Source organism: Narcine bancroftii, chromosome 10 (genome assembly GCF_036971445.1).
Source record: "Narcine bancroftii isolate sNarBan1 chromosome 10, sNarBan1.hap1, whole genome shotgun sequence".
NCBI classification, from domain to species: Eukaryota; Metazoa; Chordata; class Chondrichthyes; order Torpediniformes; family Narcinidae; genus Narcine; species Narcine bancroftii.
The window spans coordinates 94,077,229-94,089,413 of NC_091478.1; the positions used below are offsets into that span (position 1 = coordinate 94,077,229).

At 51.9% G+C, this 12,185-nt stretch overlaps 2 protein-coding genes across 11 annotated transcripts in view; one reads left to right on the forward strand and one right to left on the reverse strand.

Annotated features, from left to right (window-relative positions):
• acsf3 (acyl-CoA synthetase family member 3) overlaps window positions 1–8,491 on the reverse strand; it is a 47,839-nt gene extending 39,348 nt beyond the window's left edge. The window contains exon 1 of the mRNA XM_069901950.1: window positions 8,119–8,491. The gene's annotated coding sequence lies outside the window, so the exon portion shown is untranslated. The remainder of the gene's footprint in view (window positions 1–8,118) is intronic.
• Window positions 1–12,185, forward strand: part of cbfa2t3 (CBFA2/RUNX1 partner transcriptional co-repressor 3) — a 108,455-nt gene that overhangs the window by 8,580 nt on the left and 87,690 nt on the right. For 8 of the 10 annotated variants that reach the window (XM_069901936.1, XM_069901948.1, XM_069901944.1 and 5 more), the window contains exon 1: window positions 8,700–8,835. The exons of the other annotated variants lie outside the window; for them this stretch is intronic. The gene's annotated coding sequence lies outside the window, so the exon portion shown is untranslated. Of the gene's footprint in view, window positions 1–8,699; window positions 8,836–12,185 lie in introns of those variants that run through there. 10 annotated transcript variants of the gene reach the window in all.

Consider the following 12,185-nt stretch of genomic DNA (forward strand, 5'->3'; position numbering starts at 1 on the left):
GAAATTGAAGGAATATGGAGAAGTGTCGGGTTACAAGATTAACGTAAATAAAAGTGAAGCAATGCCAATGAATAATACGGATGTCTCAAAATTTAAGAAGGAATCACCATTCAGATAGCAAATGCAAGCAATAAGATACCTAGGTATACAAATAAATAAAAATCTCGGCCATCTATATAAACTCAATTATTATCCACTGATGAAAAAATTTCAGGGCGATTTAGAGCATTGGAAAAATTTACCATTAACACTAATAGGAAGGATAAACTGTATTAAAATGAACATTTTCCCAAGGATACAATACCTATTTCAGGCATTACCAATACACTTGACAAAGAAATTCTTCAAGGAGTTAAAGAAAATAATAAGGAAATTTTTATGGAAAGGGGGGAAACCGAGGATAGCACTAGATAAATTAACAGAATGGTATAAACAAGGAGGCTTACAACTCCCAAACTTTAAAAATTATTATAGAGCCGCACAATTAAGATACCTATCAGATTTTTACCAAACAAGGGAAAAGCCAGATTGTTCTAGATTAGAACTAGATAAAATAGGGGAAAAGATACCTGAACACATATATAAATGGAATGAAAAATTGGTACAACGTAGGAGTTCCCCAGTATTACATCATCTGCTCAATATTTGGAAGAAGATTCATGTAGAAAGGAATAAAACAAATTACCAATTACCAAACTAATAATGACGCAAAATCAGTTACTCCCTTTTACAATAGATAACCTTTCCTTTAGAGAATGGGAGAAAAAAGGGATCAAAAGAATAGAAAATTGTTTTTCAGGAAATAGATTATTATCCTTTGAACAAATGAAAGATAAATACAATATAACTCAAGATACAGTGCTGGCATATTACCAATTGAGATCCTACTTGAAGGACAAATTAGGAAGCAGTCTGAGGTTACCAGAGGGAAGTAACTTAGAATATGTGATTACAGATACAATGATAATCAAAAGATTTATAACAAATATGTATATTAAACTGCAAGAAAAGGAGAATGAGGAAACAAATGGTAAAACTAAGCAAAAATGGGAACAAGATTTAAATATAAAGATAAAAAAGGAAACATGGGAGAAGTTATGCTCTGGAATGATGAGAAATACAATAAATACGAGGTTACGTATGATACAATATAACTGGATACACAGGCTGTACATTACACCTGAAAAGTTAAATAAATGGGACCCAACAGTATCTGACATGTTTTCGTTGTAAAAAAGAAATGGGAACAACAATTCATGCAATCTGGACATGTGAGAAAGTAGAAAAATTTTGGGAAGATCTAAACCAGATATTAAATAAAATTACAGAAAACAATATACCAAAAAACCCAGAGATCTTCCTCCTAAGTAACATGAAAAACAAAGAATTTGGAATTGATTTGGATGGTGCACAAAAAAGATTTGTTAAGATAGTTCGAGCCGTAGCAAAAAAAATATTATGTCAACCTGGAAATTGGAAGATAATTTGAGAATACAACAATGGTATATAGAAATGAATAAATGTATTCCATTAGAAAAAATAACATGTAGTTTAAGAAATAATATTGAAATATTTGAACAAATATGGGTGCCATACATGAAACACAATAGAGAAAACCTACCGGGGACATTTACCACCTAAATTAACGAAAGGAGAAGGAAATGAAAAGAATTGACTCAGTGGAATTTCTTGTTTATTTTTATTGAATGACATTGTTTGACTGGTTTAATGTATCTTAGATTTTGTACTTTAAATGAATGGGGGGGAGGTAGGGAAGGTGGGATGGGAGGAGGGAGGGGGAGGAGAAAATGACACTGTATATATTTGAAAAGGAAAATGTATGTATCTTGGTCAATGTGGTTTATGGTGTGAAAAATAAAAAAATTTAAAAAAAAGATGGGTTGGAGGCATTTTATAACAGTGGCTGCTGATACATCAGAACACGGGATTGCGAAGGGGAAACGGGAATATTCATCTATTAAGTTTAGGAAATAGACATTTCTATTATTGGATGGGAGCGGGCCTTTAAAATCGAGACTGAGGCACTCAAAAGGTTTGATAGCTTTTATCAGGGTGGCTTTGTCTGGCCGGTAAAATTGCGGTTTTCATTCCCCACAGATGGGGCAGCTCTTGTTCGCTAACCTCACTTCCTGTACCGAAAATGGAAGGTTTTGGGTTTTAATGAAGTGAAACAGTCTCGCGACCCCAGTGGCCCAGTTCATTGTGCAAGCTCTGCAACTGGGACATGTGGTTAAGGATGGCACAAGTGCCTCTGGACAGCGCGTCCGGGGGCTCGTTGAGTCTCCTGGGGCGGTATAAAATGTCATAGTTAAATGTAGACAATTCTATCTGTCATTCTTAATTCTCCCCCTGTTTTGGTTATCGGACATAAAAGCCACAGACCGTTGGTCCGTGACGAGGGTGAAGTGTTTGCATGCCAGATAATGTCGCCAGTGCCTTACTGCTTCCACAATGGCTAGGGCCTCCTCCTCTACTGCTAAGTGTCTTATCTCTGACCCCTGTAGACTTTGCGAGAAAAAGGCCACCGGTTGTCCGTCTTGGTTTAGGGTGGCTGCCAGAGCCACATCGGATGCATCCGTTTCTACTTGATATGGGATCAAATCATCTATCGACTACATGGTAGCTTTACTGATATGGTCCCTAATGTCCCTGAATGCTCTGGTGGCTGCTAGCCCCACCTTTCCTTTCTCCAGCAATCGATGTTTCAGTAGACCGTATGCCCGCAACAATTCTGTCTCTCATAAGGTCCTCCGCATACTCCTGAGCTGATACTGCTTTAAAGTTGCAGCCTCTCTCCAGTTCTTTCAGAGAGAGTATAAAGTCTCTGACAGACTCCCCTACTTGTTGTGACTTGGTCATGAGTCTGTACCGGGAGTGGAGTTCACTATGCCCCTTACTGTCTTGTCTTGGCTTTGCGGACGAAGATTTATGGAGGGGGTAAAAAGTCCACGTCAGCTGCAGGCTCGTTTGTGGCTGACAAGTCCGATGCGGGACAGGCAGACACGATTGCAGCGGTTGCAGGGGAAAATTGGTGGGTTGGGGTTGGGTGTTGGGTTTTTCCTCCTTTGCCTTTTGTCAGTGAGGTAGGCTCTGCGGTCTTCTTCAAAGGAGGTTGCTGCCCGCCAAACTGTGAGGCGCCAAGATGCACGGTTTGAGGCGATATCAGCCCACTGGCGGTGGTCAATGTGGCAGACACCAAGAGATTTCTTTAGGCAGTCCTTGTACCTTTTCTTTGGTGCACCTCTGTCACGGTGGCCAGTGGAGAGCTCGCCATATAACACTATCTTGGGAAGGCGATGGTCCTCCATTCTGGAGACGTGACCCATCCAGCGCAGCTGGATCTTCAGCAGCGTGGACTCGATGCTGTCGACCTCTGCCATCTCGAGTACTTCGACGTTAGGGATGTAAGCGCTCCAATGGATGTTGAGGATGGAGCGGAGACAACGCTGGTGGAAGCGTTCTAGGAGCCGTAGGTGGTGCCGGTAGAGGACCCATGATTCGGAGCCGAACAGGAGTGTGGGTATGACAACGGCTCTGTATACGCTTATCTTTGTGAGGTTTTTCAGTTGGTTGTTTTTCCAGACTCTTTTGTGTAGTCTTCCAAAGGCGCTATTTGCCTTGGCGAGTCTGTTGTCTATCTCATTGTCGATCCTTGCATCTGATGAAATGGTGCAGCCGAGATAGGTAAACTGGTTGACCGTTTTGAGTTTTGTGTGCCCGATGGAGATGTGGGGGGGCTGGTAATCATGGTGGGGAGCTGGCTGATGGAGGACCTCAGTTTTCTTCAGGCTGACTTCCAGGCCAAACATTTTGGCAGTTTCCGCAAAGCAGGACGTCAAGCGCTGAAGAGCTGGCTCTGAATGGGCAACTAAAGCGGCATCGTCTGCAAAGAGTAGTTCACGGACAAGTTTCTCTTGTGTCTTGGTGTGAGCTTGCAGGCGCCTCAGATTGAAGAGACTGCCATCCGTGCGGTACCGGATGTAAACAGCGTCTTCATTGTTGGGGTCTTTCATGGCTTGGTTCAGCATCATGCTGAAGAAGATTGAAAAGAGGGTTGGTGCCAGAACACAGCCTTGCTTCACGCCATTGTTAATGGAGAAGGGTTCAGAGAGCTCATTGCTGTATCTGACCCGACCTTGTTGGTTTTCGTGCAGTTGGATAATCATGTTGAGGAACTTTGGGGGACATCCGATGCGCTCTAGTATTTGCCAAAGCCCTTTCCTGCTCACGGTGTCGAAGGCTTTGGTGAGGTCAACAAAGGTGATGTAGAGTCCTTTGTTTTGTTCTCTGCATTTTTCTTGGAGCTGTCTGAGGGCAAAGACCATGTCAGTAGTTCCTCTGTTTGCGCGAAAGCCGCACTGTGATTCTGGGAGAATATTCTCCCCTTACTGTAATGCCTCTGTAAAATGCTCATTGCCTCTTGTAGGACCTGGCATCCTGTATAAGGGAGTAAAGGTGCTCTCCCAGCTGCGCTAACAGCAGCATTAATAGCTCTTTATCCAATGCCTCAGCACCCTCCACCTTATTCAGAAAGCATCTCTGCCAACGACCGAAGTGCGTGCCGACTCTGGGATTTCTGGGGTCAAGCTCCAGCCTGTCTGGTCACAGAACATGGCTATGCCGCAGTCTCTGGTCCCTTAGGTGTAGCAAGGGTGAACCCTGGGGTACTGGGAGTTGCTGGTAGAGCCTCTGTGGGGCTTGTGTCTGCTGGAGGAGTAACCTGGGTGCTTGGGGCTGTTGGCTGAGTCTCTGGCTTTGGGACATTTGCTGCGGGCTTAGGGGGTATCCTAGCAGTAGCGTCAGGTCTCCATGGTACTGGGGAAACTGCTGCTGGGGGAGTGACGGTAGCAGTGTCTGCTTTCCCTGGCTCTGGAGTGATTGGGAATTCTGCACCTATGTGGCGATTGGGAGCACAATTTGTGGAGATCCTTCCACCCACGTTTGTAGTGGCCCCTTTCTGATCGGACCAAGGTTTAGGGTCAGCAGCGCCTGTACCAGCGAACCCACGGGCAGGCAGGGCTCTTGGCTGTTTCTTACCTGCCCTATCATGCTTCTGTGTTCTTCCCTACATTCCACCACAATTCCAGTACAGCGGTCCCTCGCCGTCTCTGTCCTCGGATGCACGTGCATGCTAGTCGTCCCTGGATTCCATTCCTCAGGAAGAGTCTCCAGGTGGTCGGGAATGCACATTGGAGCAGAAGCAGCTTCCATCCTAGTAGCTATCATATTAATTTATTAAATTGTACTGACAATAACCACACCAGCAATGCGAGTATAAGACAGTTTTAATAAACTAATATGTACACTAAGAGGTCTTGTCCCTCTGCAAGATGAACCTGGAAGGCTAGACTGTAGCTCTGGACTGCTTTATATACAAGGTCACCGGGTTGACCTCTGGTGACCTATTGGTGTAATTACATATCACCACAACACCAATGTTGTTGTCATCTGCAAACTTACAAACAGGGATCCCAGCACCTCCCCTACCCACTCAGGCCACTGCACCTTCTCCACCCCCACCACATTCCCCCTCCCCATTCACCCATGACCCCTGCATCTATCCCGAGCCCGACCCACTGATCCTGGTGCTGACCTACATTTTTGGTGTGAATTGATGCATTTAAAGAGCTCCTAGAGCTCCAGCTGAAGAGGTTAATGTGGAAGGCATTTCATCCCATAAAGCTAAGCTCAAGCAGCAGTGTGCTGTCTGTGAATCATTGAAGCAAATGCAGGAGCTCATTACGCATTCAAATCAGAATGCAGGAGTTCATTACACATTCACATCAGAGAGTTTGATTAATCAGGCAGTCAGACAATATTCCCTGCAGTAAGCTCTCCACAGGATGGGTCTGAAACAACCTAAAGGTGCCTCAGGAGACAGGGTAACATGACCACATGTTTGCCTTGTTTCCACTAGCAATAATTTCCTATTGACATGCCCAACAATGCCACACTTTTAGCATTGATTTAAAATCCTTTGACTGGAAACAAAATCCCAATGATACCATCTATAGTACAAGGAAAATAAACACAAACTTAAATTTGAGATCTTTGTATCATTGTTACTGACGGGCGAGGTATCAGAAAATGAGATGGTGAGTAATGTTCTGCTTTTATTTTAGGAAGGTTACCAAGAACCCACAAACCAGGGAATTACAGATCAGTGAGCCTACCACCAATAGTAGAACCTAATGGAGGGGATTTTGAGAGACAGGAAAACACTGGTTCATGATAATCAGCATAACTTTGTGCATGGGAAATCATGTCTCATAAATTTGAGATTCTTTTGAAGAGCTGACAAAAAAGACTGATGAAGACAAGGCAGTAGACGTAGACATGGAAAGTCTTCTGACAAAGTTCCCTAAGGTAGACTGATCCAGAAGATTATAGAACCATAAAATACTACAACACAGAAAACAGGCCATTCGGCCCTAGCTCATGCTGCTGCAACATCATTCCTCTCATCCCAATAACCTGCACCCATTCCATAATCCCTCAGACCTCTCCCATCCATGTATCTATCCAATTTATTCTTAAAACTTAAGAGTGAGCCCACATTTACTACATCAGTTGGCAGCTCATTCCACATTCTCACCACTCTCTGAGTGAAGAAGTTCCCCAAACCTTTCACCCTAAAGCCATGTTCTCTTTTATTTGTCTCTCCTAATCTAAACAGAAAGAACCTACTCAAATCACATAAGATCCATGGTGAGTTAAACAATGGGATACAAAACTGGGTTGGTGGTAGGATTCTGTCTCAGAGTGGTGTCCTGCAGGGATCAGTGTTTGGTACAATGTTATTTGTCATCTGCATTAACAGTCTGGATGACAATGTAATTGGCATGGTTAGTAAACTTGGGGATGACACCAAATTATTGTGGACAGTGGAAGTTGTCGAAGATTACAATAGCAATAGTAAAGTGGGCCAAGGAGTAGCAGATGGAATTTAACTTGAAAATGTGTGGTACTGAATTTTAGTAAGTTCAACCAGGGCAGGACTTGCAGAACAAATGGTAAGTCCCTGGATAATGTAGAACAGAAAAAGCAAAGGGTTATAAAGAGGCATAGAAAAGATAAGCAGTTCTAGTCTTCTCCAGGGCAGAGGGCATAGATTTAATAGGACAGTGGAAAGATTTAAAACAGACCATAAAGTCCAAGAGATAGAAGCAGAATTAGGCCATTCAGCCCATCAGGTCTGCAGCCCCATTCAAATCATGGCTGATGTATTCTTCCTTTCAACCCTATTTTCCTGGTTTTTCCCCATAACCTTTACATCCTTACTAATCAAAACCTATCAATCTCTGTTTTAGGGTTAGGGATAGCTATGGAGGTTACCCGTGGCAATGAATTCCATATATTCACCATCTTTGGCTGAAGAAATTTCTTCCCAACTCTGTTCTAAAGGGATGTCCTTTTATTCTGCAGCTGTGCCCTCTGATCCTAGACTCTCCAACTACTGGAAACATCTTCTCCATATGCATTCGTTTCAGCCTTTCAATAAACAGAATACTACTAAACTCTCCAAAGAGGTGGCCAAACCGCGGCTCGCGAGCAACAAGCAGCCCTTCAACATATAGCATGCGGCTCACAGAAATGTGTTGGCTGAGATTGAAATCTTAAGAGAGCTGGTGCTCACAATGGTAGTTTTAGTGGATGTGGCTTGGGATTGCGTGATTGTGGTGTGTGGCCGTGAAATGAGCGGAGTGTTAGTGTGATCCCAACGCCCTGACCGCGGACTCTAAGCTAGGCCCTGAATTCCCGCCCACCCGAGCTCCCCTTCACAATGTACCTTGTAACGAAGTTGGTGAAGTTGCAATCTTTACAAATCAACACCTGACAGAACTAATTTGTACAGCCTCGACCACATATCAGCCGGTACTTTTTAATTATTCAAACTAATACAAATTAGCTGTTTAAAAACTACATACACAAAAAAATATTACATGTACTTCTTAATATAATATATATAATTTTTTGTGAGTGCAGTACACAAAAAGTGCTGGAGAAACTCAGCAAATCTTGCAGCAACTATATGAATTAAAGGGATATAACCAGAGTTTCGGGCCAGAGTCCTTTGTGTGAGCAAACAGCAGGTACCTGAATTTAAAAAAAGGAGAGAAGAAGCGCAGGTCCTCGGGGCGTCATAGGTGCTCCATTCCCTCACCAACATGTCTTTCTACGGCCTCATGCACTAACAAACTGAAGCTACCCGCAACTTGGAGGAACAGTCTGATACTCTCCAAACAGACAATAACATCGACTTCTGTTTCCCTTCGGCTCCTCCACTCAATTTCTCTCTTTCCTTGCATCTGTCTCTTCCACCTACTTCCCTCGCCATTCATCCAGCTATGACCTCTTGCCTGATCTCAGTATGGACCAGGGGCTGGTAACAGGCTCCGATGGCCTGCGCCCGCTCCAGTACAGCTTCCCGAGACAATCAGTGCCAATACCGGTTCCTGCTGATTGACTCCCCATCCAAGCAAGTAATAGTTGCTAATTCTGGGTTCCCATTGGGTGGTTTATCAGGCTTGCCGAGTTCCTATTGGCTATAGTGACTACCGTCGGGTTGACAAACCGATTTCATTCGTGAGGCCAATAAGCTTTCCCGTTGCTCATTGGTGGTTGCACGGCCTCCCGGAGCCTATTGGCTGGCGATGTCAGACGCACATTGGCAGAACGGCTGGCCGGCGCTTGAGAGGTTGCCGCCTCCTGCCGTCCGTCCATCGGCGCGGGTCTTGGTTCTTCGGGGTCGTTCAGCCACCTGAGGCTTGGGGCCCTGCCGACATCCAGCGCCCGACTCCGGGGGATCATGAGGTACTGACAGCTTCAAACGCGCAGTGGATGACAAAGCGGTGAGGGTGGTGGGGTCCGGGATGTAGGGAGGCGGGAGAAGTGGGGAGGAGATCAGGTGAGAGAGAGGGATGCAGATCATGGTGGGGAGAGGTTAGTAGGAGGAGAGGTGGGGGGGGGAGTCGGAGGAGAGGTGGGGGGGGAGTCGGAGGAGAGGTGGGGGGGAGTCGGAGGAGAGGTGGGGGGGAGTCGGAGGAGAGGTGGGGGGGAGTCGGAGGAGAGGTGGGGGGGAGTCGGAGGAGAGGTGGGGGGGAGTCGGAGGAGAGGTGGGGGGGAGTCGGAGGAGAGGTGGGGGGAGTCGGAGGAGAGGTGGGGGGGAGTCGGAGGAGAGGTGGGGGGAGTCGGAGGAGAGGTGGGGGGGAGTCGGAGGAGAGGTGGGGGGGGAGTCGGAGGAGAGGTGGGGGGGAGTCGGAGGAGAGGTGGGGGGAGTCGGAGGAGGTGGGGGGGAGTCGGAGGAGAGGTGGGGGGGAGTCGGAGGAGAGGTGGGGGGGAGTCGGAGGAGAGGTGGGGGGGAGTCGGAGGAGAGGTGGGGGGGAGTCGGAGGAGAGGTGGGGGGGAGTCGGAGGAGAGGTGGGGGGGAGTCGGAGGAGAGGGGGGGGAGTCGGAGGAGAGGGGGGGGGAGTCGGAGGAGAGGGGGGGGAGTCGGAGGAGAGGTGGGGGGGAGTCGGAGGAGAGGTGGGGGGGAGTCGGAGGAGAGGTGGGGGGAGTCGGAGGAGGTGGGGGGGAGTCGGAGGAGAGGTGGGGGGGGAGTCGGAAGAGAGGTGGGGGGGGAGTCGGAGGAGAGGTGGGGGGGAGTCGGAGGAGAGGTGGGGGGAGTCGGAGGAGGTGGGGGGGAGTCGGAGGAGAGGTGGGGGGGGAGTCGGAGGAGAGGTGGGGGGGGAGTCGGAGGAGAGGTGGGGGGGAGTCGGAGGAGAGGTGGGGGGGAGTCGGAGGAGAGGTGGGGGGGAGTCGGAGGAGAGGTGGGGGGAGTCGGAGGAGAGGTGGGGGGGAGTCGGAGGAGAGGTGGGGGGAGTCGGAGGAGAGGTGGGGGGGAGTCGGAGGAGAGGTGGGGGGAGTCGGAGGAGAGGTGGGGGGGGAGTCGGAGGAGAGGTGGGGGGGGAGTCGGAGGAGAGGTGGGGGGAGTCGGAGGAGAGGTGGGGGGAGTCGGAGGAGGTGGGGGGGAGTCGGAGGAGAGGTGGGGGGGAGTCGGAGGAGAGGTGGGGGGGAGTCGGAGGAGAGGTGGGGGGGAGTCGGAGGAGAGGTGGGGGGGAGTCGGAGGAGAGGTGGGGGGGAGTCGGAGGAGAGGTGGGGGGGGAGTCGGAGGAGAGGTGGGGGGGGAGTCGGAGGAGAGGTGGGGGGGGAGTCGGAGGAGAGGTGGGGGGGAGTCGGAGGAGAGGTGGGGGGGAGTCGGAGGAGAGGTGGGGGGGAGTCGGAGGAGAGGTGGGGGGGAGTCGGAGGAGAGGTGGGGGGGAGTCGGAGGAGAGGTGGGGGGAGTCGGAGGAGAGGTGGGGGGGAGTCGGAGGAGAGGTGGGGGGAGTCGGAGGAGAGGTGGGGGGGAGTCGGAGGAGAGGTGGGGGGGGAGTCGGAGGAGAGGTGGGGGGGAGTCGGAGGAGAGGTGGGGGGAGTCGGAGGAGGTGGGGGGGAGTCGGAGGAGAGGTGGGGGGGAGTCGGAGGAGAGGTGGGGGGGAGTCGGAGGAGAGGTGGGGGGGAGTCGGAGGAGAGGTGGGGGGGAGTCGGAGGAGAGGTGGGGGGGAGTCGGAGGAGAGGTGGGGGGGAGTCGGAGGAGAGGTGGGGGGAGTCGGAGGAGAGGTGGGGGGGAGTCGGAGGAGAGGTGGGGGGGAGTCGGAGGAGAGGTGGGGGGAGTCGGAGGAGGTGGGGGGGAGTCGGAGGAGAGGTGGGGGGGGAGTCGGAGGAGAGGTGGGGGGGGAGTCGGAGGAGAGGTGGGGGGGAGTCGGAGGAGAGGTGGGGGGAGTCGGAGGAGGTGGGGGGGAGTCGGAGGAGAGGTGGGGGGGGAGTCGGAGGAGAGGTGGGGGGGGAGTCGGAGGAGAGGTGGGGGGGAGTCGGAGGAGAGGTGGGGGGGAGTCGGAGGAGAGGTGGGGGGGAGTCGGAGGAGAGGTGGGGGGAGTCGGAGGAGAGGTGGGGGGGAGTCGGAGGAGAGGTGGGGGGGAGTCGGAGGAGAGGTGGGGGGAGTCGGAGGAGAGGTGGGGGGAGTCGGAGGAGAGGTGGGGGGAGTCGGAGGAGAGGTGGGGGGAGTCGGAGGAGGTGGGGGGGAGTCGGAGGAGAGGTGGGGGGGAGTCGGAGGAGAGGTGGGGGGGAGTCGGAGGAGAGGTGGGGGGGAGTCGGAGGAGAGGTGGGGGGGAGTCGGAGGAGAGGTGGGGGGGAGTCGGAGGAGAGGTGGGGGGGAGTCGGAGGAGAGGTGGGGGGGAGTCGGAGGAGAGGTGGGGGGGGAGTCGGAGGAGAGGTGGGGGGGAGTCGGAGGAGAGGTGGGGGGGAGTCGGAGGAGAGGTGGGGGGGAGTCGGAGGAGAGGTGGGGGGGAGTCGGAGGAGAGGTGGGGGGGAGTCGGAGGAGAGGTGGGGGGGAGTCGGAGGAGAGGTGGGGGGGAGTCGGAGGAGAGGTGGGGGGGAGTCGGAGGAGAGGTGGGGGGGAGTCGGAGGAGAGGTGGGGGGGAGTCGGAGGAGAGGTGGGGGGGAGTCGGAGGAGAGGTGGGGGGGAGTCGGAGGAGAGGTGGGGGGGAGTCGGAGGAGAGGTGGGGGGGAGTCGGAGGAGAGGTGGGGGGGAGTCGGAGGAGAGGTGGGGGGGAGTCGGAGGAGAGGTGGGGGGGAGTCGGAGGAGAGGTGGGGGGGAGTCGGAGGAGAGGTGGGGGGGAGTCGGAGGAGAGGTGGGGGGGAGTCGGAGGAGAGGTGGGGGGGAGTCGGAGGAGAGGTGGGGGGGAGTCGGAGGAGAGGTGGGGGGGAGTCGGAGGAGAGGTGGGGGGGAGTCGGAGGAGAGGTGGGGGGGAGTCGGAGGAGAGGTGGGGGGGAGTCGGAGGAGAGGTGGGGGGGAGTCGGAGGAGAGGTGGGGGGGAGTCGGAGGAGAGGTGGGGGGGAGTCGGAGGAGAGGTGGGGGGGAGTCGGAGGAGAGGTGGGGGGGAGTCGGAGGAGAGGTGGGGGGGAGTCGGAGGAGAGGTGGGGGGGAGTCGGAGGAGAGGTGGGGGGGAGTCGGAGGAGAGGTGGGGGGGAGTCGGAGGAGAGGTGGGGGGGAGTCGGAGGAGAGGTGGGGGGGAGTCGGAGGAGAGGTGGGGGGGAGTCGGAGGAGAGGTGGGGGGGAGTCGGAGGAGAGGTGGGGGGGAGTCGGA